This window comes from Amblyomma maculatum, chromosome 6 (assembly GCF_055883805.1).
Source record: "Amblyomma maculatum isolate TAMU_Amacu chromosome 6, ASM5588380v1, whole genome shotgun sequence".
NCBI classification, from domain to species: Eukaryota; Metazoa; Arthropoda; class Arachnida; order Ixodida; family Ixodidae; genus Amblyomma; species Amblyomma maculatum.
In genome coordinates, this window is record NC_139349.1 from 152361312 (window position 1) to 152388693 (window position 27382).

At 48.6% G+C, this 27382-nt stretch overlaps 1 pseudogene; it reads right to left on the reverse strand.

The window, feature by feature from the left end:
- Positions 1-18277: 18277 nt before the first annotated feature.
- Positions 18278-26200, reverse strand: LOC146187075 (uncharacterized; annotated as a pseudogene).
- Positions 26201-27382: the final 1182 nt, after the last annotated feature.

The following is a 27382-nucleotide window of genomic DNA, read 5'->3' on the forward strand; positions in this document are numbered from 1 at the left end:
TCCACCTGAGAAGGCGACTGTTCTTCGATGTCGCAGTTTGCAGCCAAGCCAGGGGACAATGGTCCGTCTCTACGGTGAATTTGGCCCCTCCAAGATAGCACTGCAATTTTTGAATGGCCCATACAATGCAAGCGCACTCTTTCTCTGACGCGCAATAAGCCCTCTTTCTAGAACTCAGTTTTCTGCTCAGGTAGAGCACGGGGTGCTCATTATTGTCGTCATCTCTCTGGCAGAGAACAGCACCTAGCCCTCGATCACTGGCATCACACTGGACCGTGAATTCTCGGTCATAGTCTGGAGCTCGCAATACCGAACGGCTAATCAGCACAGCCTTCAGGTTTACGAAGGAGGCTTTCTTTTGTTCGTCCCAGACTACATTTGTCGGTTCTGTCTTGCGGAGAGCGTCGGTCAGAGGGCTGGCCAAAGCTGAATAGTTAGGGATGTAGTGATTGTAGTATCCAGTCAGACCCAGGAATGCTCGAATTTCCGTCTTCGTGCTCGGCCGCGGGTAGTCTGCTACCGCAGAAATCTTAATCTCGCTGGGTTTCCTGAAACCTTGACCTACATTCTGACCCAAGTAGTCCACGGTCGCCCTTGCCAGGCAACATTTCTCGGCCTTTACGGTTAGTCCAGCTTGACGCAAAAGGCACAGTACAGCTCTTAGATGTACCATATGGTCCACCCATGAGTCGGAAAAAACCGCAATGTCATCTAAATAAGGCACCGCGAATGTTTCACACCCCTTTAAAACCCTATCCATGAGTCGGGAAAAACAAAATGGAGCATTTTTGAGCCCGAAACTCATCATTGTTGGCTGGTAGCTGCCCGTCGGAGTGATGAAAGCCGTGTATCTGCTGGCGCGTTCAGTGAGCGGTACTTGCCAGTATCCTCGAGTAAGGTCCAGCGTAGTCACATATACCGCTCTACTGACCTGTTCTACTCTCTCCTCAATATTCGGAATAGGATACACTTGATCCCTGGTGAGAGAATTTAGCTTTCGGTAGTCTACCACAGGCCTAGGGTCTTTACCTGGAGCTTCTACTAAGATCATAGGCGAAGCATAATCGCTTTCCGAGGGTTTTATTACTCCCAATTCCAGCATGCGAGTTACTTACCTATCCAGAATTTCTCTTTGCCTTGGAGAAAATCGGTAGCACCTTGATCGCACTGGCACGTCTGAAGTCAGCTCAATATCGTGCTCAGTCAAATCAGTTCTGCCTGGCCTGTCCACGAAGCAGGCCTCAAACTCTGTTATTATCTCGCCCAGATCGGACAGCTGGGATTTCTTTAGTTCTCCTCTCTGTTCCGTCTTTTTGAGAAGCTCCTGAGCGTTGCTTCCTTTTCCGCTGAGGCAAATCAAGTTGTCCCCCATCTCCTCGGGAAGGTTTAACGTTAGATTTACCACGGCTTGCTCCATAGCTAAGTCCTCTCGGGTTCCACTTAAAAGTCTCGTGAGATTACTAGACACTGGCGGCAAGAGGTTATTCTCAAGAACGTCCTCATTCCGCGTCTCATCAAGCTCACTTTCAAGTTGACTTATTTGAGATGTCTCGCTCTCAAAGTTTTCTGACCCGCTATCTTCCACATCGACCACTGTTTTAACTGGCGTTTCCTCCGCTGTGGATTTTTCTGGAATGAGCAGTGTAGCTAGTTCTCGCGCCTTTGAACGTGTTAAGGCTTGCACAACTCTGTCTCCGAAAAGGATGCCCCTCTTTCGCATTAGCATGTCCGATTTGTTGGAAAACAAATACGGATAGCACTTAGGAAGCTTTCCTGAAACGGCAGCCTCGGTTGTTAACTCGCCGAAAGGGCCCTCGATGACCACGTTCGCGATTGGCAAACACACACTCTGTTCCTCCACTACCTGGCGGATCCATGCACGCTGTCCTGTATAGTCGGAAAGCGACACATACGCCGGATGGACAACATCCATCGTTGCGGCCAAATCGCGCAGTACCTTGCAAGGCTTCCCGTTGACTACTAGGTCATGCAGGTAGGTTTCCAAAAGCTGCATATTTTCATCGCAGTCACTGACATACGAGAAAGCAATCTTTTCTTTCCGGCAGTTGATGGCAATGTGACCCTGCTCATTACACCTAAAGCATGTGAGCGGCTCCCTAGCCCCAAGCTTGTTCTTTGTGTTCTGCGCGTTGGTCACTTCCCCACTTTTCTCACTGCCGTCCTTTCTAGGGCGTTTGCCTGAAGAAGCCTTCCTTTCTTCGTTTGCAAATCTAGCAAAGTGCCTTTTCTGACGGTTATTCACACTCAACTTGGGATTGCGGGGCCTATCCACTGCTGGGTTGCTGAATTGTCGGCCCGAAGCATACTCCTCAATAAGTTCGGCAGCTTCAGTTGCCGACTTAATGTCGCCTCGGTGCTGTAACCAATTTCTTTCTTTTTCTGGGAGGCAGTTATAAAACTGCTCCAAAAGAATTCGCTCGACTACAGCGTCCCTATCACTGTAGGAATCTGTGCTCTTTAGCCACTCGCCCAAATTGACTCTTAAATTGTACAGGAATTCAGGGTAACTCTCGTCCCTGGACTTAGTAGCTTTCCGAAAACGTTGTCTGAACGCCTTGGCGCTAAGCCTATACTTTCTCAGCAGGCAAGCTTTGACATTCTCGTAGTTGTCCGCGTCCTCCTTGCTTAGCCGCGCGACAACCTCCGCTGCCTCGCAGGGCAGAACCGTCAATAATCTCTGAGACCAAGTGTCTCGCTGGAAGGACAGTTTTTCGCAGGTTCGCTCAAAGTTAGCCAGATACAGACCAATATCCCCTGATATCACATATGGCTGCATGTACTTTGACATCTTGAAATCTGCCTCCTTGTTGAGAAGAGGTACCGCTAGCTGGGGACAATTGCCCGACCTTTTGCTCAACTCTAGTTCTAATTTCCGGAGCTCAATTTCTAGCTCCAGCCTTTTTGCTTCTCTTTCAATTTCACGCCTCTTTTCCTCTTTTTCCCGCTCTTTCTGCTGTCTGAGCTGCTCCTCCTTTTTTTGTCGGATGAGGTTCCATGCTTCACTGAGCTCATCATCGGTTCCCAAATCAGTGATTGCCTTTATAATCAAGGGTTTTCGTGCCAAACCACTTGTATCAATTCCCAATTCCTCCCCCAGGGGGCACCTGTTAAAGCAGGTGTTTGGGTGTTTTGTGCGACACCACGGACCCCGAGCACCCACGTTTAGCCGTGCGTGGCATCGTCGTGTTTGGGGAAAAGGGGATCCTGGTGGTTGAGCCGATGCCGAGTGTTTGGACCTTTAAGGCCCCTCGGCGGAGGCAATACACCACTTTGGCCCACGCCAAAGTGGTGTGTTGCCTCCGCCGAGGGGCCTTAAAGGTCCAAACACTCGGCATCGGCTCAACCACCCACGCGCCCGCCGGGGTGGCGCAGTGGTTACGGCACTCGACTACTGTTCCCAAGGACGCGGGATCGAATCCCGGCCTCGGCGGCCGCTTTTCGATAGAGGCGAAAAGCAAGGTGCCCGTGTGTTGTGCGATGTCAGTGCACGTTAAAGAACCCCCGGTGGTCTGAATTTCCGGAGTCCTCCACTACGGCGTCTCTCATAGCCTGAGTCGCTTTGGGACGTTAAACCCCACAAACCAAACCAAACCAAACTTTGGCCCACGCTTCCCATAGACGGCACCTCCGGGCTAACCCACCCGGGGGAAATCGGCAGTCGCCTTTTCCTGTTCTCCCCTCCATCTTTCACTTTCCTATTTTCTTTCTTAGAACTATCCTGTCCTCTCTTACCTTCTTCATTTCTTCCTACTTCCAGGCGGCGAGGGTTAACCTTGTGTGGCTAGCTACCCTGAGTTACGCCATATTGGGTTATAGTTACGGTGTACAGCTGGCGTGGGCAGGAATTGACAATTTCTGTCCCGTCCCCTCGTTGGGCTCCATGGTGGGTGGCTGGCACTGCAGCCGAACAATACAATTTTTTATGGCATCTAAACTCCTTAACCCCGATCGTCCTCCTTCTAAAAGGGGGCGCACCGAGACCACCATGTTCTTCTCAAAGAACATAAACAACTTTCCTCGTTTCCACGTGGTCCACAGTGACCACGAGGAAATCACTGCATGATTTGTGTCCCCATTTGTTGTTTCCCGAACGTTGACTGAGGCCATTGGCCAGGGCTATAAGATAAAGAAACTTGGAAACGGTGACCTGTTACTAGAATTAATGTACAATCATCAGTATCAGAAGCTAAGTGCAGTCGAATCATTTGGAGAAATACCGGTACAGATTAGCCCGCACCGATCACTAAACACTGCCCGAGGAGTCATCTCTGATGATGACCTTAGGTACGTGAGTGAACAAGAACTTCTTGAAGGCCTGAAGGAACAAAATGTCACAGATGTTTACCGGATAAAGATCAGACGAGATAACAAAGAGATAGAAACAAAGCACATTGTACTCACCTTTGCTGCAAGCACTCTCCCAGAATCTGTCGAAGTAGGCTACACAAAGATAAAACTGAGGCCCTACATCCCTAACCCACGCCGTTGCTTCAAATGTCAGAAATATGGCCATGGCTCTCAGAGTTGCCGTGGCCAACTCACATGTGCAAAGTGTGCCTCGCACGAACACCCTACAGACAACTGCGAAGAACAGCTGCTTCTCTGCTCAAACTGTGAAGGTAACCACCCAGCTTATTCACGCTCATGCCCATACTGGAAAAAAGAAAAAGAAATAATCACACTGAAAGTCACCGAAAACATATCTTACGGAGAGGCACGAAAGCGGCTTTCTCTTCCTCAAAAGCCACACTACTCCGTTGTGACGCAGCAGGGCGCGGCATCACAGCGGTCGTCGGCACCTGCCCAGGAAGCACACAGTTCTTCCAGGGCAGCGCCACCTGCGCCCTCGGTGGAGTCAGCTAGCGCTACTCCACCACCACCCGCAAAGCTGGCTGCGCGGACCCCCAGGTCAGCCGGCCCAAAGGCCTCGACCCATGAGTCGAGGCCTAAAACTGACAATCCTGTGCTTTCTGCACAGTCGTCCACCGCATCTGAAGATGCGATGGACACAACTTCTTCACCCCAGCTGCCTAGGCGGCAAAGCTCACTGGAGCGAAAAAGAAAGGGAAAAGTCCCAATAACAGGTCCCAAGGACCTACAAACCTAAATTTAAACTTGTCCCTTAAATAACTTTTAATTATGGCGCTCCTCATTTATTGGAACTGCCGAGGACTCTTTAAAAATTTAGATGATATATATGAAATTCTTGCGGACTATCAACCAAAAATACTTTGTCTGCAAGAAACCCATTTAAAACCAGCAGACTCAAATTTCCTTAAGCAATATAATGTATTCAGGAACGACAGGCAAGGCAGCTCTCACTCCTCTGGTGGCGTTGCCACTGTAACACAAAAATCAATCCCCTCTCGAAACATCTCACTCAACACAGACTTAGAGGCAGTGGCAATCAGAAGCTTAGTTTATGGCAAAATAACAACCGTATGTTCCCTGTATATTGCTCCAACTTATAAGCTAAGTAGCGAAAGTTTTGAAAAATTGATTGATCAACTTCCGGAACCTTGGTTGCTGGTCGGAGACTTTAATGCTCACCATCCATTATGGGGATGTACAAGAACGGACTCCCGAGGCGTTCTAATCGAAAAATTCTTATTGTCCTCGGGATCATGCTTACTAAACACGAAACAGCCAACTTACTACAATATAGCTTATAACTCTTACACATCCATAGATCTAGCCATTGGCTCATCGATGTTCCTGGCAGCTACAGAGTGGACTGTCATTAACAATCTATACGGAAGTGACCATTTTCCGATCTTAATAAAATATACTGGGAACGGAAATGAAACTGTGTCGAATCCCAGAAAATCCAAAGAAAATGCAGCCAACTGGAAGATGTTCAGGGAACACTCATCATTGGCCAGTTCATCAGTTACTGACTTAGGTGTTGATGAAACTCAACGCTTAATCACGCTGCACATCATAGAACAGCAGAAAAATACATTCCACAGACGTCAAGTAAGCCACGAAATAAACGAAGACCCTGGTGGAATGCAGAATGTAAGACTGCTCGTGAAACTCAAAACAGGGCATGGTCGAAACTACGCCGATACCCCACAGCCGAAAACATAATAGCCTTCAAGCGTGCAAAGGCAAATGGCAGGCGTATTCGACGCATCTCCAAGCGAGAAAGCTGGTCATCATTCCTTTCTTCAGTGAACTCCTATTCTGACGCACACAAAGTTCACAACAGGATAAGAGCACTTAAAGGATATAGCACAGTCCCAACGCCCCTTGTCAGCACCAGTGGTGACTCTCTTGAACATCAAGCAGACACACTAGGGCAACACTTTGAATACATATTCAGCTCAGCACACTATACAGATTCCTTTTTGCGGCACAAGCCAAGAGAGGAGAGGAAGCACATACATGATAAAAGGCCATCCTCAGGAGGATACAATAGCCCATTCACCATGCAGGAGCTGAAGATTGCACTAGACACATGTGGTAACACAGCACCAGGTCCTGACAGGATCACATATGGAATGCTCAGGCATCTGCATCTGAACACTTTTGAAACCCTACTCTACCTGTATAATAAAGTATGGGCCACAGGACGCTTTCCTAAAGCATGGAAGGAAGCGATCATCATCCGAATATTAAAACCCGGAAAAGAACCCACACTTGCTGCTAGTTATCGGCCTATCGCGCTAACCAGCTGTCTATGCAAGCTTTTTGAGAAAATGGTAAATCGTCGCCTTCTCCATTTCCTTGAATACAATGGTCTTCTTTATCAAAACCAAGCTGGTTTTAGAGCTGGGCGATCAACAGCTGATCAGCTCATTGCCTTTGAGTCTTATGCAAGGGATGCTTTTGTACATAAACAACATTGTTTATCTGTCTTTTTCGATCTTGAAAAAGCATATGATACCACTTGGCGCTATGGTATCATCCGCGACCTCTTCTCTCTTGGCATCACAGGAAACATGTTGAGCACAATTCGAAGTTACTTGTCTGAACGGACCTTCAAAGTTCGTGCTGGCAATGCATATTCAAAGCAGTACATTCAAGAAAATGGTGTCCCTCAAGGTGGTGTTCTCAGTTGCACACTTTTTGTAGTCAAAATGAACTCTTTAAAAAGCGTGCTGCCAAAAACTATTTCTTGTTCTGTATATGTTGATGACGTCCAGATAAGCTTCAAATCTTGCAACTTGGCCATCTGTGAACGACAAATTCAGCTAGGTGTAAACAAATTGTCCAGGTGGGCTGATGACAATGGGTTTAAATTTAACTCTGGAAAGAGTGTTTGTGTACTTTCCTCTAAGCAGCGTGGCATCAGGCCTGACCCCAACATTACACTGAATGGCCAGAGCCTTGCCTTTAAAAAAGAACATAAATTTCTTGGCTTAGTTGTTGACGAAAAACTTTCCTTCATTCCCCACATAAAACAGTTGCGACTGAAGTGTCTCAAAGCGATGAATTTGCTAAAAATTCTCTCTCACCGGTCATGGGGCACAGACCGCGACTGCCTTTTGAACCTTCTGAATAGTGTAGTTCTGTCACGCATTGACTATTGCTCATTTCATTTCATTTAATTTATTTTCCTTAAAGGCCCTGTGAGGGGCATTACATAAGGGGTGGGTTCTTCGCAGATGATTGCATTGTGTATCATAACATTCAATCACTGCACGATCAGACTGCCATACATGATTACCTAACTGCAATCAATAATTGGTGTCAGTCCTGGCGCATGAACTTAAACGCGTCAAAATGCACACACATGGTCATTACAAGGAAGAAAACACCATTAATTTGTACATATAAAATCAACAATGTAGCAATTAAGCCGGTTGACAAATTTAAATACCTGGGTGTAGTAATTGACTCGAAGCTAACCTGGAATGCTCATGTTGAATATGTCGTTTCGGCGTCGCTAAGGAGACTATGGCTACTTAAACACCGGCTGAAGCATTGCACTAGTAGGACTAAACTCGCTGCCTATACGACACTCATTAGACCATTGCTCGATTACGCCGATGTTGTGTGGGATCCCCACACAAAAACTGCCATCAATAACATTGAAAACGTGCAAAAGAAAGCCCTTAGATTTATTTATAATACTTACAGTAGAAGAGCCTCGGTCACTGAACTCAGAACACGGTCCGGCCTCCCAACATTAGAATTTCGGCGTAGACTACATCGCCTACAAACGTTGTTTAATATAGTTAATAAACAAACAAAAATGGATTCCGACATCTACATCAATTTTAATAAGAGAAGAGAAACAAGAGGCAAGCATAGCAAAACAATTGTGATGCCACAGGCTAAGACTAGCGCTTATCGCTTCTCGTTCTTCCCTCGAACTATAGCAGAGTGGAATGCCCTACCGCAAGAAGTCGCCAATATGACCTCGGTCGAATCCTTTGCGTCTGCTGTGCACTCTTTGCAATGAAGTATGTTAATTTTAGAGTGTCCAGTCTCCTGTTTTTGCAGTTTGCAGATGTGTGTGTGTGTTTTTTTTTTTTTGTTCTTTTTAATGTTCTTTTTTGTAATTTTTGTATAAGCTGCTTTTGCCCGCGCAATAATCTGTATTGCAAGTCATTTCCTTATGTTTTCTTGTCACTCACATTCTTGTTTACCTTGATTTGTAGTGCCGACTGTACTTACTCACTCCTGCTTGGACTGCCAAGAGGCAGTTGGCAGTATCAAATAAATAAAATAAATAAATAAATAAATCATTGTAGGCGGCAAGTGTTAACACGATGAAAAATGAGCATGAAGATTGTCAGCGAAGTTCGCGGAGCACATGATGGCTGCAATGTCTCTGGGAAGGTCGTTCCAGTCAACAATGGTACGGGGAAAAAATGAGGCTGCAAAAGTAACCGTGCGGACACGTGGACGACAAACCGAGAAGCGTGGTGAGCAAAACCCCCTGCATTCTCCCGTTTCGTTGCCCTTCGCCCTGCATCGTCGACACTGGTGGACCACGTACACCGATCCTGGTTCTACCTTTGATGTTGCCACGATGTCGGAACCGTAGACTTTGACGAGGGCCGCGACGATGATCTTTGAGAGCTGATCGATGCCGCGATCTTTTGCCACGTGGTAGGTGTCTGCCGCGCACAAACAACGCCTCAACCGCTTCGCAGCATCCAGGAAACGGTGCTGCAAAAGAGTGCCGAAAAAAGTTCAGTTATGAAGTCAACGAGTAATTCACGAGAAAACAAAGCAGCTGCATTCTTACATCAGGGTTAAGAATGCGCACGTCAGGCATGCACCTCAGCGCAGCAATCAGGCGCATGTTCACTTGCCGGCGGCTGGTGTTTTCACGCAGCGACTTGTGCTCGTCTTCGAAATGCCACGGCAGTATTTTGACCACAAGGACCGTCCGTGCGACGTGCTACTGCAGCTGCCGCACGAGTTCCTGGAAGCACGTGGGGCAAGATCAGGGCCCAGCACTTATACAGGAATATGTCAGACGATTTTGCGCAATTTACGTACTTTGATGTTGGCGACGATATCCCGTGGGTCGTGACCATTATCGAGATCATTTCCTCCTACATGAAGAACTGCAAAATCGGCGTCCAAGCGCATCTGCTCAACCTTTAACGAGAGCGAAATGGCATCATAGCCGCCAACATTGAACGTTCAGGTTTGCACATACGGCGAAAGCCATAGGTGTGACCTGCATAGGAATTTTAATTGGCTCTCTCCGAGGAGCACATGACGCAGTACCGCCATCATTGGAAGAATGCACCTCAATATCACCGCGACCACCGCGAACACGCCGCAGCTGGACCCACGCACCAAATGCCGGCATATCGTGCGCGCTGCCGTAGCGGCTGGTACCTATGGATTCCCTAGACGGTCTAGGGACTAAAAAAAACAAGCAAACCGAGTTTTCATTGACGCCACATCCGGTTAAGCATCGAGCGCGACGCAAAAAACACCTGAGGCCGCCTTCTGCCCACCAATCAGCGTTTTGAGCCGAGCTACCCCGATAGGCTTCTTCCCTACGCGCCGCTGAGCGCGCCGTGTGCACTCCTCGCTATGACCCCGCATCGCCATCAGTAACATTTTTGTGGAACAAGCTCTGTTCATTTTTCTTCTTTTTGAGTCTTTTTCGTGGAGGATAACTAAAGCCAGCAGCAATCAAGGAGTCTTGTCCGGGTCTCATGCTACCATGCTACTGTTTCGTCTAAGGTAATCTCCGGACAGGCACATTGATAGTGCATGGTCTGCGAATATATATCCGGTAGGGTGAAATATCCAAGGATTAACATGGCTCCCTGAACCTGTTTTTGCATGAAATTTAGTAGGGTGTTCATGACGTCGCAGTCAGAGGAGGGTATGCGATAGCGTTTCCTACGATAGCGCGAGAGGCAATTTATATTTTTCAAAAGACTGCTTCGGCGCCCTGAGAGTACGGAAGAACCGTGAATGTTAGTGCTTCCTTATCATCATTGCCAGCCCTTTACCACGTGTCATCCTATGCTTTAACAATAGTGCAACTTGGAGAAGTTATTTCGCTATATTTGATGGCACTCCGAGCCACATCTCTGTTATGGCTGCATAATCCGGTTTGAGATTATTAAGTAAAGATTCTAATCATTCTAACCTGTACAACATGCTTCAGGTGTTTCCACTGATAGTTTATTTGGGACACTTATGTTGACGGCGGGGACGTAGTGTTCGCTGGGCACTTGCTGATTTTATTTCGCAGTCAGAAACACCAGTCTTAATTTATTAGTACTTCTTCGTCCCACTCGTATAGTGTTCCGCTTATGTGTACTTTTTCATTCACAAGGAAAACGTTTTGGCCCTCATTCTTTTTACGCTTCGTGCACTGCCATAATTTTTTCCCGATGTCACGTACTCGAGCTGAAAAAAAAAATGCTCACTTATGTAAAATTTTGCTACTTTAACAGTTCTGTCCCGAACGTCCAGGAACTTAAAACTTACTGGTCCTGTTCTCCCATTCGATGGCTTCCGATTCGATGTACGCATTCAATTTTGGCGGGAGGAGTCCTCTAATTTTCTCAAATATTTCCTCATTAATTATGTGTTCTAAAGATTTATTTTCTTCCGTTGCGTCTTCTAAAACACCATACACTATTAGGTTTGACCTCCTTTATCAATTTCCTGGGTGATCGATGCGAGAATCACGAGGCAACACTACTTTCTAAAAATCACCTACCTGATGTACACAGCTTGAAGTTTTGCTCTTTTGGACGGCAAGGTTTTCTATTTTCGCATCGATAGAAGCTAGTTACTGTCCTTTAATCTCATTTAAATCGTCAGTTATCTGTGTAAGCTGTTTGCAAATTTATGCCATGTCAGGACTTGTTTTCACATTTGCAAGCAGTAGTAATGTTTTGACAAATGACACAGCGCCACAAAGCGGACCGATCCACCGTGGTCACGGCAGCACGAGCAGATGGGGATTAATGGAACGTTTGCATAAACCATATTTTTTTCTCAGCTTTGTTTACACTGATGGCCTCAGAGCTCTGGGTCCCCCTAAAAAGCTGTTGCATGGCGGTCTAACCGGCCTGCTACCCTCTTACCGGTGGCACGATTGTAAGAATGCCATTTAGAGTAAATGGCCTAGTACACAATCCTAATAACTTCAATTTCCAAGTCGTCGGTTCATGCTCCTAATGACCCGGTTGGCCTCGACGACTCTCCCTTCGGCCTCACTGGACTGCCCCTCGGCCTTCGGGATTGTGCGTATTGTCACATGCACTTTCTCAGAGGCTTCCCTTATCTTATGCATCCCTACTCCTAACAGCCTCCCGAGATACTGGCTTGTCCCCTTCAGTACACCATTGAGACCTGCATGGATGATGACCAGGGTTTCTATATCCTTATTATCACCTATCACCTCCAGGGCTTTGGTCATCGCATCTACCACAAGTTTCCTCGATAGGGCCGCCGCACTCATACGTCTGTCTCCCTAAGTTTTGCTTAGACGGCCTCCTCAACCCTCGCTACATTGGACGCATCGTTCTAGTTGGCCTTCCTGTCGCCGCAGCACTCCAGCCTTTTCGCGCGGCCCCAAGCTTGTCGCTAGCCCTCCCGAAGACTTTCGCCCCCTCGCTATAGCATCGTGAAGCCGTCGAGTTACTATTTACATCCACCTCCGGTGATTCTACGGCCCCTGGGTGATTTTCCCTGTCCGCTTCCTCGTTCCTATTCCTTTCATAACGCACAGGACATCATGTTGGCCTCGTCCCCAACATGACTTTTCTCCAACCCGGGATAACTAGCTGCCCGTGTCATAAGCACTTCCACCTGACCTTATAGTTTAGTGCGCTTTTTCTACTCTTCCTTGAGCTGGACCACTATTTCGTCTAGCTAACGACCCACGCACCTTCCAGCCTCTGAATGACCTCCTTAAATTTGACACACAGCTTGCACGAGGAACTAGTTTCTCCCGCGTCGTCTAAATTAACAAAACCCGTTTCATCTAGGTAGCACCAGCACTCGCACTCGCCGCATTGCATTACCTCATCGGCCTCCATGTATCCCTTAACATTAAGACTCGCAGGCCGGTATAGGACAAACGCCTAAGCCTGTTTATCTACCAGGAAAAAATCGGCTACCCCCGCTTCCCCTACTCGAAGATTTAAATTAGCGCCTTAACTCAGGGAGAATAACACGCTTTTTATACCTGGAAATAAATATAAAAGCGAGCCGCTTAGCTTCGGACGACGTGGCTGAAATTCATTAGAAGTCTGCCTTCATGTAGTCTCTCCTGCTCAGCCCTATGCGTTGCGACAGTGACACCATGCGGACAGGCGGGAAGATAGCCGGACACTGCAGTACGAAGCATGAATGAAAACAATTCCTACCAAAACTGATAAGCGACTTCCTTACTGTGATTTTGCATTTGTCTCTTGTGGAAGGAATATTTCCGCTGCACCCAAACCTTTGAAAGATGTTTGAGTTGAGATCGGTCTTCGTTTCGTGAAGCAGTACTTAGACGTTAAGAGGTTAGGAATTGATTGAAAAGCATTACCATGCATAATTTCTGAACGCTTTATTTTTCATCTTCTTGACCGATAATTTAACTTAGGTAACCAGCATATTGTTGGCTGGGCCTCACTGCCGGCGATTCCTAGTAAACACACGGTGGCAAAAATGTTCCGATCTCACCATTTCAAATTTAGTTGCTCCGCGTAAATAACATCGCTGGTAGTGAATATTTTCCAAAAATTGGATTCAACATGAAAGAGATGTCAGCGGTGGTGGCCGTCGCCTCCAGACGCCATATTGCGACAATGAGGCTTCTCTTACTAAAGTGTACAAGAACCTCTTCTGATACACTTCATTCATGCCGTATAAAGAAAACGAGTTCAAGTGACCACAACATATCAAAATCTGATTTCTGCTGATTTTTTTAGCTAAAAATCTACTTTTCTGATTGCTGTGGCAGCACAACATGGTCTGTTGACTCCTCCGCCTCTGTGCAGAGGGCGCACAGAGTTGTAAGGCCAGTCATGAATCTTGCTCTCCCCTATCGCTACGCAAAACTCCCGAGCGTGCCTCCGCCAGTAAAGCACAACTGCACGAGTTGTCCCACAACAGCTCCTTTCGGAGTGTTTTGTTCCGTTCGGTGCAACAGCTTCTTTTGGATAGTATTTTGTTCCGCTCGGTACAGGGTCAATGATGATTTTCCAATTCGTATTTCTGCCATTTCGTTCTCGGAACTTGCTGCACCTGGCACCGGAGCTTCTGTTTCGCTCTATAGTAAATCTCCGATGCTTTCACAGCCAGTGATACCGTTGGAAGCCTGTACCTCGGGTGAAGGGTTCGCCTTTTCACCAGAGGTACCCTTCACCAGAGTCCCCCTGAATGCTCCCGATAGGGGTGTGAATACTCTTGATAGGAGTGCGGTTGCAGTTCCATCCATTCATTCATTTAATAACACTGTTAGCCTATACAGGCTATTCCGGAGTAGAGCATAAACAAAATGCAGATTAAAAAGGGAGCACATCCATCCTCGCCTTCCTATGCAAAGGCTTTTCACATGGTTGCTTTCACTTACGCACTTGCCAATACTGGAAGCACCTGGGGCACCATGAAGGGCACAGCACTTCTAAAGCAAATTGTGAGACGATTTGGCGCGATTTATACGTATTGATATTGGCGACGATTTTTCGCGGGTTGCGACCATTATCGTGTTCAATTCCCCTTACATAAAGAACTGCAAAATCGTCGTGCAAGCGCATCTGCGCAACCTTTACCGACAGAAAAGTGGCATCATAACCGCCAAAACTTAAACTGCAAGTCTGAACAAATGGCGAAATCTGCAGGCGAGACCTGCCCAGGAATTTCAATTGGCTATCGCCGATGATCACACCACGCAGGACCGCCATCATCGGAAGAACGCACCTCGATACCACCGCGAACGCGTCAGAGCGATACCTACGAACCGAATGCCGACATATCGCGCGCGCCGCCGGAGCGGCGGGTACCTAGAGATTCCCTAGACGGGCCAGGGGCCAAAAAAAAACAAGCAATCACAATTTTCATTCGCGTCACATTCGGTTAATCATCGAGCGCGACGCAAAAAACATCACGCCAGGCCGCTTTCTGTCCACCAATCAGCGTTTTCAGCCGAGCTACTCTGAAACGCTTCTGAGAAAAATGCCAAGCCATTTTGGCCCTCTCCGGTCCGTGGACCTGGCGCGTACCTCATAAACCGGAAGTCGGACATCACGTGACGCTTGGTCCGCGGACCAAAATAGGTTCTTGCCCGTTGTATACAATGTATCTGGATGCATATCTTTGTTTTTTATTGAGTGCGTGCATTTCCTGGGTTACACATAGTGTCTTTGCCACTTTCTTCAGTTGTTTTATGGCGGCTAAGAATTCTGTATATATGTGAGCTTCTTTTATGGAATTTATTTTATTTATGGCCTCCATAGCATCGCGGATGGCATAGTTTTATCACAAGCGAGTCCTGGTATTCTGAAACATATTCATTATCTACCTTTATTCACAGTGTGTAGGTCTAGTAGCTGCTGTTCTACCGCCAGTTTCTACAATTGATGCTCCCGTATAGGCAATGCAGGTGTGTCATGCTTCTAAAAGACACAGGCTCTAATGGCAGCAAGGTGGTACGCCGACCAACGAATGCTCGCTCGGCGGTTTATTTCGGGCCTTTATCAAGACCACGGAACGAAAGAAGGGAAAGGGATTGGGAGGAGGAAAGTGACAAGTTGCGTTGCTTCCGAGCTGATAAGCTGCAGTCTGATACAACAGGTACCTGGCGGTACATCAACCAGAGATCGAGATGCCAGCTTTTCTTTACGACAAAGCCGAGCAGTCTTGTTTGTCGTAATAGTCCTCAATTCTAATGGAGGGTGGTCAGCCATTGGTGGTGTTTGCAGTGTCACTTCGTTATACAAGGATGCTATGGGCATAACGTACTTTCGCTTCATGTTTCTTGTTGCCTCTCATTATCCAATTAATTCTGTCAACGTACTGGGTGGCCCTGAGAAGGGCCGTTGTTTTGAAAGCGGGAGACTACTCCAGATACGGGCGTCCAAGTGCATCAGGGTTGAAAATGTCGCTCTAGAAAAACAAGAGGGATCCAGTTACCCACCATGCCGATGAAGGGCTTATTTTGATGCCTGGTGAAATGCAAAAGCATCCGTACATCAGTAACCATGGAACATTACAACAAAGGTGTTGGCTGCTTGAGAGGCGATGATTTTGTGTTAATTTATTTTGATGGGAGCAAAAAACATGACTTTTCCTTGGGCACGCAGACTTCATAGCCACAGATGGACACCAGATGAAGATGAATATAAAGCTTTTCATGATGGTGTGCTTTGAACTGGTGCGCAAGCTTTTACATCAAGTGTAGTAGTGGCAGAACGACATGTCCTCTCTTATGCTTTAACCTCACGCACTGAACCTTTTCCTCGAGGTATAAAAGGGGCCAGATCCTTCTTTCACTGCCTGGAGTGCTGCAACACCATATGCTCAGCCTTGATGATGGCAGCGGGAATTTAAAGAAACCCTTGCAGTTAGGCAAAATTTCTGCTGTTAGGGTGCTCTTGTAGAGTTCCGTGACCAAGATAGGGGCATTATCCACCAGGAAGCAGTCGGTGACCTTCACTTGCTACTTAATTTGTGTGCTGTAGTTTGGCATCCTACGCCTAAGCTAAGCCAATGCTTTGTTTGATGTCCGCAGGTGCTTTTTTATTTTCCCCAGATAGCTCCTTAGACTGTATAGAGGACCATCGTTCAGGCACTGGTCTATCAAGTGGATGAGACAACCACTGGTGTACCAAGTGGAGACTATAGTTTATTGCCTCCCTACAGAGAGCCAAATGCCTGCACAAAACACCTCAACAAGTCTCAGGCCAACTCGTTAAGGGCCATGTGGTACTTTGGTGAGAGCAGAATCCGAATAGCCACGTGAAAGACTGAAATGGTTATACTGAACTTTCGTCAGTATCGACTTCAGCACAACTGGCCTAACGTATTCAAGCAACGTATGAAACTGTAGCTTTCCACCTCTCTTGCTTCTGCCGGAAGCTCCTGGGCAAGGCCATGGCAGCATTTCTTAGCTGATCATTGAGCTTATTGCGCTGGTCTCTGCCCAACCTTGTGGCATGCCCCTCACACGTTCAATTTCGCAGAAGGCGGCGCACGACCAGCAGCGAGACAAGGTGCATATGCCCCGTAGGGAAACATCGCACTATATCAATGTCTAGGGATAAGAACGGCGAAACACCGGTATGATGTTGCTTGTCAGCCTGCGATCGAAACGAAGGATCAGTGCTTTGCGTGCAGCTCAGAGAACATGAGTCGGCCTTCTACGTAGCAGCATTCTGCTGCAGCGCTCACTGGCCTGATACTCGCAGTGGCTAGGTATTGCATTAACATATATTCTTGCAGGGGCGTCACAGATGACTGCATCAAGAGAAGCAGTGATTTGGGTGCCTTTAAATACCATTCTATGTGCAGAAAGCTGGTGGACTTCTTCCACAAACAGAGCCAGAAAGGCTTCAAGGCAGCGTGGCTTACCTGCAACATAGTATGCGCTAACCATAAAAGGCGGGGATGCCGTAATGTTAGAGACCCGGTACAGAATAGGCCACATGCTATTTTGACTGCTCCTATGCAAAGGTAGTCTGTCAATATTTGCATCACGCTTGACACTTTGCGGAACAGGCACATGCTCAATTGCCTGCTTGATTTCCTCGGCAGGTCCGAAATGCACAAATGAACCATTGTGCTCCAACTGAGCTTTCCTCTCGGTCCCCAAAATGGTTCTGGCAACTTTGGAAAGGCCTTTGATCCCTTGTTGGCAAAATTCCAAGATGTCATTGATGCATGCGTGTGTGAGATTGTGCCTATTAACTATGATAGCTAATTTTTGTCCTACGGACAGTTGATATTCTAAAAGCATATGAGGCATAACGTGATCGCGCTAAATCCACTCGACACTGCTGGCCGCTGCGCTGTCTTGGGATTGAACATAAAATGGCGTCACTCGACTTGGCCCACTGTCACTTGAGTGACTGCCACCCGACTCGCTGTCACTTGGGTCGCTGTGGTCCGACTCTCGAACCTGGCTGCGTGGGCTATGCAGCAATGAGTGCTCCAATTCATCTGAGTGTTCTTCAAGGTGTGATGTCGGCAAGCATTCTGTGTGTGAGTCTGCTGTCAATGAAACTGATTGTGCGCCGCCACTGCCGCAAGCACAGTCAGCACAACCACCGATATTCTCATGCTTGCTCGCCACGGAGCCTGAAGGAAACGGGACTGGAGAGGAGTACAAGTCATCACTGGGAACGCTGGGCACGCTAGGTAACGATTTATTAACACTAATGCAAGGCAACGACACACACTGCGAAAGAATGTTCTATCCGATAACATAAGAGTTCGGGTGGCTTACCGGGTCGTTGTAGTCGACGGCCAGTAGGGAAGGTCAAGGTTATTCGTCCAGGGTCTCCGAGTGCAGGCGAGGCAAGAGATTGCATACCGAGAAGTAATCGGTTGCTTCTCGGGACCAAACCGGAGAATAAATCCATTACTCCTTGCAATGGGAATGTTCCCTGCTCTAGGTTACCAGCGCGATGCTGTGGTCACAGCATTGTATGGGGAGCGAGGGATGCGCTTAGTGCCTTCTCCTCCATCCTCTCCTGGCGAGCGCCCATCATCTAGTGACTTTGCCGCGCTCGTCGCTGGTTACGAAGAATGGGGGATATAAGATAAAAGTGTATCCTCACATCCCCGCTCCTTAAGGAGGTTCCCGGACTCAGAAGTAGGCAGACTATTTGAAATCGGCGGCCCAAAGGTCCAGGTCCATCTCAAGGCCTCCGCTGGTCGGCTCTCCTTTGGGTGTGGACTCTGCTTCCGGTGGCCGCTCTCTCAACCCTTCGGCCCTGGACATCGGAGCAGGGGCAGCGTCGTCTGTGGTAGCCGTTGCCTGGGTTGGTGGCGCCGCCGCGGCTGAGGGCGGTTGGCTTGGGTCCGCGGAATTGCGGGTGGCGACGTGTAGTAGGCGCTCCGCAAACTCTGCCTCCCGCCCTGCTCTCTTCGACATTTCTATTGCCGCTGCGCTGGGCCCCGCCGCTGCAGGGATGTCTCCGCCCGGAGCTGATGATTTCAGCATTCTTCCGGAGTGAAGCTCCCCTGCCTCGTGGGCATTGTGTATGAGCGGTACCCCGCAGGGTCACAGCTTAGCACTCGGGGGCAAGGGAAGGGATTCGCCCCCGGAAGATGTTAAAGAGCCTCGCCGGGGGCGTATTGTTCATGGCCCGTTCCTGGCGTTTCCAGGGTTTCCATGAGACGTACCCCACATGTGCGTCGGTCCCTTCATGGAACGTCCAGGTGGTGGTGTCCCAGGGAGACGATGGCTCGGCCTCTCCTGTAGGCGGTGGCGGCGTTTCTGGCGGAGCAGGTGCTCCCACAAGGCTGAGACGGCGTCGCGCCGATGTCCGGCAGTAAGGCGATGGTCGCCGGGATCGCTGGTCGCAGGCGACCGGTTGCGGCCTGGCGTTACCTGCTTCTGATTCATCTGAGCCGAAAAGGTCAACACAAATGTAAATAAAAAACTTACACAGCGCGTGCTGTGTAGTGGCTCAACCCTCACGACTGTCGTGATCATATCGGTCTCTGCCATTCTCTATACGTGCTGATAACGCAGCAGACGGCCGAGGTACTCATTCACTCCCATTCTGTCGTGGTACCCGTATACGTAGGCATGTCTACATTAACAAGTGGTCCCTACGCTAGGGCTTGCAAAATTGTTCTGCAAGGCACCTGCTAAGCTCTGCATTATTTTTATCGCCGTTTGCAAGAGCACCTCAGTTGGCGATAGACTAACGCCCGCGGAATTGGACGCAGTCGCTGCCGGCCTCGAACAATTTGGCTGGAGTGCCTCATTGTCCGAGCCGCGAAGTGCCGAGGTGCCCGATGTGGAACCCTCCGTGCCAGGCCTATCCTCTTTCGACGCGTCAGCAAATATCACTCGCCTATTCTGCGTGGAATGCCCTAGCTCTACATCCTCAAACCCTAATAAAGACTTCAACGGCGCGTCAAGAAAAGAGCTCTGACCATGTGCCAATAGCTGTGATGGCATAATCAAAGCCTGCAAGTCAGGCCTACCTGATACCATACTTTGTTGAAGCGTCGATAGCCGCCCGTTCGAACAAAATTACCTGCTCAATTGCCTACTTCGTCCCACATTCAGGCGCCAGATATGGGGTCACAACTACGCACAGCCGGCGGGGTAGGCGAACTTCCGTACCAACTGCACGCAGGCATTATTCGTAGGCGACATGGGTCCCCAACCGTCGGCGCAAAGTCGCAGCCACGGCAGGTCTGGGCGAAATAGGCAACGAACTGGGCACGCTCGGTAAAAATTTAGGGTGGCTCACCGGTTCGTTGTAGTCGTCTGCCGGTAGGGAAGGTCAAGATTATCCGTCCAGGGTCTCCGGGCGCAGGCGAGGCAAGAGAGGCTTTCCCCTCCCAGGCACCGGTGTTTTATTCCTCTCGGGATAAAACTTTATCCCGAGAGGGATAAAGTTACGGCCCGTTCGTCGCGTTCCCTCCCTCGACACGCAATTTGAGTGCACCTTAGGTGCTTCTTTTCATTTCAAGAAAGACTACGTCTGCTAACGAGAGACGAGTGTCGTCATGTAACGCACACACGCACGCACACACACTCATAAATGCACACTCATATAAGCACGCTCATACATGCACATTTCATAGATACCTACACACATTCATACTTACATGCATTCATAAAATACCTAGGGGATTTTTAAAGATTTTTTGTTATTGACTTTTCAAAACAATTATTTGTTCATTATCTTGCATAGTACTTGAAGTACCGCATCCGTTCCTCTTGCACTCCTATGCACAGCGGCTGTGCACCCCAGTCGGGAAATAACTACAGAAAATTGTTTTATGTTACGACAGAGTTTCTTTGCGGTTTTTGACGGGAAACGTGTTGTGGCAATAGAACATTCTGCAGTAACATCAGAAATTTCTGTAGTTACAACAGTAAAGTGCTACAGAACTGCAGACAACAGAAATATACTACAGAAAAACTACAAAACTACAGAAAAGTACCACAGAACTACAGAAACATTTGATGGTTACGACAGAACTACAGGATATTTTGTCGTATTTTTGACACAGTTCTGTAGTTTTTTCGACTGGGTGAGCCGGTCTGGTGGGGGTGACAAACATTTATTTGTACAAGAAGGTGTTTGGACCGAGGCCCTATTGGCCCTGGCCCTCACAAATCTAAGTGGAGTTCCTATTCCGGGGCTCCAATGGTGTCTAACGCCGCTCGCGCCCTGTCGACCGAGGTCCGCTGGGACTGTAGGTCATGGGTCCTGCCACTGTGTTGGTGTTGTGGACCACTGCCGCGGTGAACCACCTCTCACAGTAGGGACCGGCAATGTCCACGTAGTATACATGCTGTTGTCTACCATAATGTTGCTGCAGTGTGCTTCCGCACGCGCCTGGCGACGGCCATTATGATCAGAGTGTGACATGTTGCGGGGAATGGGTCTGAACCTGAGGGTGCGTCTCCAGGGTTCTGGCGCTCGTTCCCGTTTCTCAAAGGTGGGGGTGCATTGGATGTGTAGTCGGTCAAGAATGCGGCGACCGGATGGCGTTTGTGATAGGCGAGTATATTGGCTGAAAAGATGAGCCTCTCGGAGTTTCCGATAGGTGTTGACCATTCCAAGGTCCAACAAACGCTGGTTGGATGTGGCAATGGGGAGGTCAAGAGCCCGTTTGATAACTTTGCGATGTATGACCTCGAATTGGTCTTCGTAATGTTTGCGCATGGGAAGGTAGGGGGTTGAGTAGAGAATTCTAGTCGTAACGAATGCATGTGCCAGCTGCAAGACATCTTTACTTCGTAACCCCCCACGCTTATTGGAGACCCGGCGGACCATACGGCCCACCTGGTCGCCATACATGCGATGGTTTGTTAGTCTTGTGTGTGGTCTGCGTTGTTGGTGAATAAAGAGACCAAGAATGCGGATCTCCTTGGCCTCTCTAATCGTAACTGAAGGAAGTGTAAGGTGAATTGATGTGTCGTCCCGAGGGGATGGACGGATGTGGACAAATTCTGATTTGGTGGGGGAACATTGCAGACCACAGTACGCAGCGTAAGCGTCCACCACCTCCGCTGCCTGTTGTAGGCATGCTTCCATGTGTCCAAGATTACCTTCGGTCGCCCAGATAGAGATATCATCCGCATATATGGCATATCGGATTCCAGGCATAGAGCCTAATTTTGCGGGAAGGTTTTTCATCGCAAGGTTGAAGAGGTTGAACTGTTGTATACAACAGTTGCATCTTGCCTGTACTCACTTATGGGGCTGAAACGTGGAGGCTAACCAAGAGAGTTCTACTTAAGTTGAGGACAACCCAGAGGGCTATGGAACGAAAAATGGTAGGGGTAACATTAAGAGATAGAAAGCGTGCAGAGTGGGTCAGAGAAATAACTCAAGTTACCGACATTCTAGTGGAAATTAAGAAGAAGAAATGGACATGGGCAGGACATGTAGTGCGAAGAGAGGATAACCGATGGTCACTGAGAGTAACAAATTGGATTCCAAGGGAAGGAAAGCGTAGCAGGGGGCGGCAGAAAGTTAGGTGGGCGGATGAGATTAAGAAGTTCGCAGGGGTCAAGTGGATGCAGCTAGCACAGGACCGGGTTAAGTGGAGAAATATGGGAAAGTCCTTCGCCCTGTAGTGGGTATAATCAGGCTGATGATGATGATGATGATGATGAAGAGGAGAGGAGACAACACTAGGCTTTGTGGTGTACCCCGGGATCCGATGTTACAGGGTCCATATTCCGTGTCTTGAATTCGAATGTAGGCGTGTCGACCCTTGAGAAATTGCCACATGAATCGAGCCGGTCTTCGTGGAAATATCGTCATGACGCTATAATGTCGGACTCGCAACAGGCCTGCCGAAATTACGTACGGGTAGGATAGCGCCACTCGCCCGCAGAATATTATTGGCACATACAAAAAAAGAAACCACTACTAGTAAAAAACAGGTTATATGGGTGCCTGGTCACCATGGGGTGGAGGGGAGCGAGAACGCTCACGCGGCTGCCCGAGCGTTCCTCCCCCAGGGTTCCGCTCAATCCTCCGGTTCTACCGAGGCAACCATACCAATCCCATACCTTATGCGGACATTACAAATTATTTACGCCTCTGCAGGAGGGCACTCTCGGGACACGCGAAATGTCTCGACAGATCTGAGGAGTGCCATCTTAGACGGCTCCAAACCGGGTGTTTTCTAAATCCCGTCATACTAAAGCACATGGACCCGACATCCACGGTTAGGTGCAAATTCTGCGAGCAGTATGCTTACCTATACAACATGGTGTGGGCCTGCCAGCAAAATACAAAAATAAAAGCTATAAAACAGCCAACTAGAGAGGCCTTGGAGGCGGCCCTGTCGAGCTCGAACCTGGAGGCCCAGCTTGTCCTGATCAAGAGAGCTCGGGCAGCGGCGGCGGCCAATGGCGTCCCGGAATAGGGTCTGCCACCCAGCTCCACAACCAAACGCACCTCCCTTCCCAAATCAAATCATCGTAAATAAATGTTTTCTCCTCCTCCTCCTCACCACCCAGAGCCAGCTAGACACACTTGCAACAGCTCTTCACGGCCTTTATAAAGCTGCTCTTTGTCTTCCCATAACCACTTCCAGCTATAAGCTTTATGCCACAGAGCTTTTTCATCCTCTCCGCAGTCTCCTTTCCCTTTACCGCGACCGACAGATAGCTCGCCTCTCCGGCACAGTTCATGGACGGGTTTTAACAAAACGGGATAAGCCCCTGTGTGATTCATACGGACACGAGCTAACAGTCACCCACATTTTAATCTCATGCCGACAACTTGAACAACTAAGAAAAAAAAACATTTTACGCAGTTTTACAAACAACACATTCCTCTTCATCCAGCGTTGCTTTTAGGTGAAAATGCACTCGTTGATTTGCCCTGTGTTTTCAGGTTTTTAATAGAAGCAAATTTTCTAAACAGAATGTAAGTTTAAATTACATAAATTCAACACTCTTAACCTTGAAGTTGGCGCATGATAGCCTTAGTTGCTTATGCGCCACTAAACCCAACACAACAACAACAAGTTCATCGACGGTGGCTTCTCAACCAGGCTACCATTTCCCCCATTCAGTCCTCTGCCAACTCCTTCCCCTCCGGAGGCCACTAACCTCCGTATACTTCCTCTTCCAGCCAATATGTCGCCGCTTCTGCATGCTGGCCGCCGGCATGGTGCTAACTCTCATCATAGTCCGCGGTCTTCAATACCTATGGAGTCGCTTACACGGATGCCATTATGTGGCTCCTTGCGGATCCGGAAGCCAGGTCCTCTTTCATCCTCGTCTATCTACCCCTGTCAGTCACACTAGCGGCCACTTTCTCCACCCTCCGGATATTTTCTGGCTTGAGACGATCTCTATCATTCATGCCATTCAAAGTTTCAATTCTCTCCCACCTGTGCCTCAGTATCATATATACACTGACTCCCTGGCTGCTATCCGTGCCATTCAATCTAAAAGTCTCACATATCACCTGTCCACGGAGCCCGAGGCCGTACTTGTTGCGCTGTAGCCCTGCCCCGTTTTCTTTCCATGCATCCCAGGACAATCGGGGATTGATGGCAATGAACTGGCGAACCAGCTAAACCATGAAACTCGTAACCGGGCTCCTTTCATCCCCTGGCCAAGATCATTAGAGGGCGGGTCGACTGTCTCTTCGCGCCACCATCAGCGAATATTACAATGCTGCTCACGTAGTCCGCAAGCTCTACCCCGACCCTCATCCTAATCTCTCAGTTCGGGAGGTTCATGTCCTTCGGCAGATACAGCTGAATACACTCATAATCCCTGCACGGCTATATCTGTAAAAATGTCGTGATCCATCATTCCTCAACTGCCATTCACCTTATGCAAACCTTTCCCACTGCCAATTTTCATGCCGGTTGCATTGCAATCGAGTTTCTATCTTACCCCCTCTCATAATATCTGGACCTGGGTGAACTGGTTTGTCCCTGAGTGTGAAGAACTGCGCCTGCTCGTCCATCAGGCAATATATGTATTAGGTGCCTAGTATTGCGCCCCAATAAAGTCTACAACTACTACTACTACCTCTCATATAGAAGCATTCTTCACTCGCCTCTTGCTGCGGACAAAGAGGCGATGAATTTGTGCAGCCACGACGTTTTCTACGCAGCAAAGAGACCCAGCCAACAATAACGTTCGCGGAATAAAATAATGTCACGAGCCTACCTTCATTTCACGCCGTAATCCACGCGTTCACTGTATTCAATGCGCGCCAGTGCACGCTGTTTCTGGCTGCGCGGGCGACAGGTGGCAGTGAAAGTAACTACTGCACAACGCCCACGGAGCCAATCCACAATCACTGGCACGGTGGCGACAAGTCTTTCAGCATCGTCCATAGTCCGCGCCCGTAAGTAAATAAACGCAGATATGAAAATGCGTGCAAAATTGGCTGTGGCTCAACTTGGTTAAGCCGGGAAATTGCGAAAGCAATACCCATGGCTACGCCCTCGCTCACGTGATAGTCGTGCTGTTGTGGTGCTTGTGCGAAACTTGTTGTATACCTTGTGCTGCTGTGGTGATCACTTGGCTTTTCTATGTACAACTAGTAGTGAAACTATAATCGCTGCGCCTGTGAGGATATATTTGGTTGCTTGTGATGTTAATGCACACTGTAGAACTGCTGTTCCTGCACTGGCTACAACGGCATGCTTGACATTAATGGTAAGTGTCCTTGTAAATCCAAGGTACACACTAGTCACACAAGATACACATTGTTGCAAGCATTGTGCGAAAACTGCGTGCGACACGCGCGAAACTCCCCAACTTCACAGTTGTGCAGGGTGTCAGGGTGGTACAACGTACAGATCGAGAACTATAGCAACACTACTGCAGTGTTTAAGCTCTGTTCGTCCCTGTCCGGATACACTTTCAGCAAAGTTGGAAACATCAAGGCACTCACCGGTGTAAGTTTTACCTTGTGCCATAGCCGGTCACAGGCTGAACACGCATAACCGAATGGGTTGTTAGTGAAACGTGTGCGAAATTCGCGCGTGGCCGCTTCATACTCGTCGACTCTTCTTTTGTAGTGTGGTTTCTACGTGGGCATAGAGAACAACTGGGAAGCGGGAGGCGGCCGCGCAAAGGGCAGCCGCTGCAAGCCCGAATCCCGCAGTAGTCAGCACAACGCTCTTCGCTAATGTCTCCATCGGTTTGAATCAGGCCAGCCCTGATGAGGGAACTTTCGCGCTGCTTCTTTAGACGCTGTTCTCGCTCTTCTTATGTTTCTTCAGCACGTGTTTTCCTTTTGCGTTCGTTATCCTTAATCCGCGATGGACGTTCCTTCTGAAGCCGCTCCTGTCGTTCTTCCTGGGTTTCATGGGCTCGTCGCAGCCGTTTAGTCAAGTTCCAACGTTCGTCACTGCTAAGACTACAGCTGGCTCCACCTTCACTGTCGATAACACTGAGCGAATCAGTCCCATCATCCACTGAAGAGTTCGCACGTTCTCGCCGAACCGCATACTGGGCACGTCGCTTAGCGAGTCTTGTTTCACGCTCTTCATCTGTCTCTGTAGCTCGCCGCTCTCTTTTACGCGCATTACGACGAGCTTCCCTAGTGGCAGGCGGCATCGACGCGAAGCACTGTTAAGCCGCTGGTGGTTGGCACAGCTACTGCTTTCTAGCCACGTGAGTCGAGCCTAATCTCTTCAGCGTAACGCCACAATCGCGCTCCTAGCGGAGAGCGCAGGAGTTAGGCGCTGGTGGCGGCACCGCCGCGGCTTGCGACGGCGCGAGTCGGTCGCCCTTCTCTCAGCGTGATGTCAAACATGACGTCACACAGAGGTCAACTACGGTCAATGGTGGAACCGCCGCGCCAAGGCAAAAAAGGCTGAAAGTGCAAGTAGTATTGCTTTCGCAATACAATGTTACTCATGCACGCAAGCGTACCTTGGTCAGGTCGTCAGTTCCGACCCGGACGACGGGCTTCACTGTGTTCGCCCTGCGCAGACGATTGAAGATGCCCTGTGTCCTGGCACTCGGGACAAGAGTAGAGCTTTTTGTGAGATGAAAGTGTTGAGAAGACAGTGCAGGTTCGGTACGTAGATAATAGCCACAATTTCCACTTCTGCACACGGAAGAAGTAAACAAAGCATTCTTACCCACGTTTCTTCGTCTCAGGCCTGAAACCCGCTCCGTTATACGCATCATCATACCCTGCTATAAATGGGTGATAGAGTAGCGAGGCGGGATTGTCTTCGAACATCTGTACCAGAAAAATAAAGAGAATGAGAATTTACAACATGTTTTCAATAGGCAGGGAGTTGACAGAATATTGGGGAAACGAAGTGTACTTACCGCGGGCGCTATGGTGCACAATGCGGTTGCTCTGCCGCACACTGGTATTTGTACTATGGCCCTGCCCAAAAGGTTCGAGAAGGCTGGTCGCGGTGGTGTTTGTTGGTGCAGGGAAGCACTGAACACACCTTTTTTTTTTCTTTGCAAATTCCCCCTTTCCAAGACAAGTTGAAACTGCTTCCTTTTAGACATTTTGTAAAATTCCCATCAAAACAAAACAATATTAACCGCATAAAAGCAAATAATAAGGCGTCACATATTTCTAACCAAAACTTGCTCTTCTTGTCGAATAATCAACTAGACCTGCAACATGTCAAATTCATGTTACAAGGATGTAGTCTGGGGCACCATAGCTTCCTGGGAACGGCATGTCATGGCTAGCATGGGGGAAGCTGCTGCAAATTGGGTTTCGAACTGTCCAGAGAGAATGAATTTCGGTTACTCCCTTGCCGGATG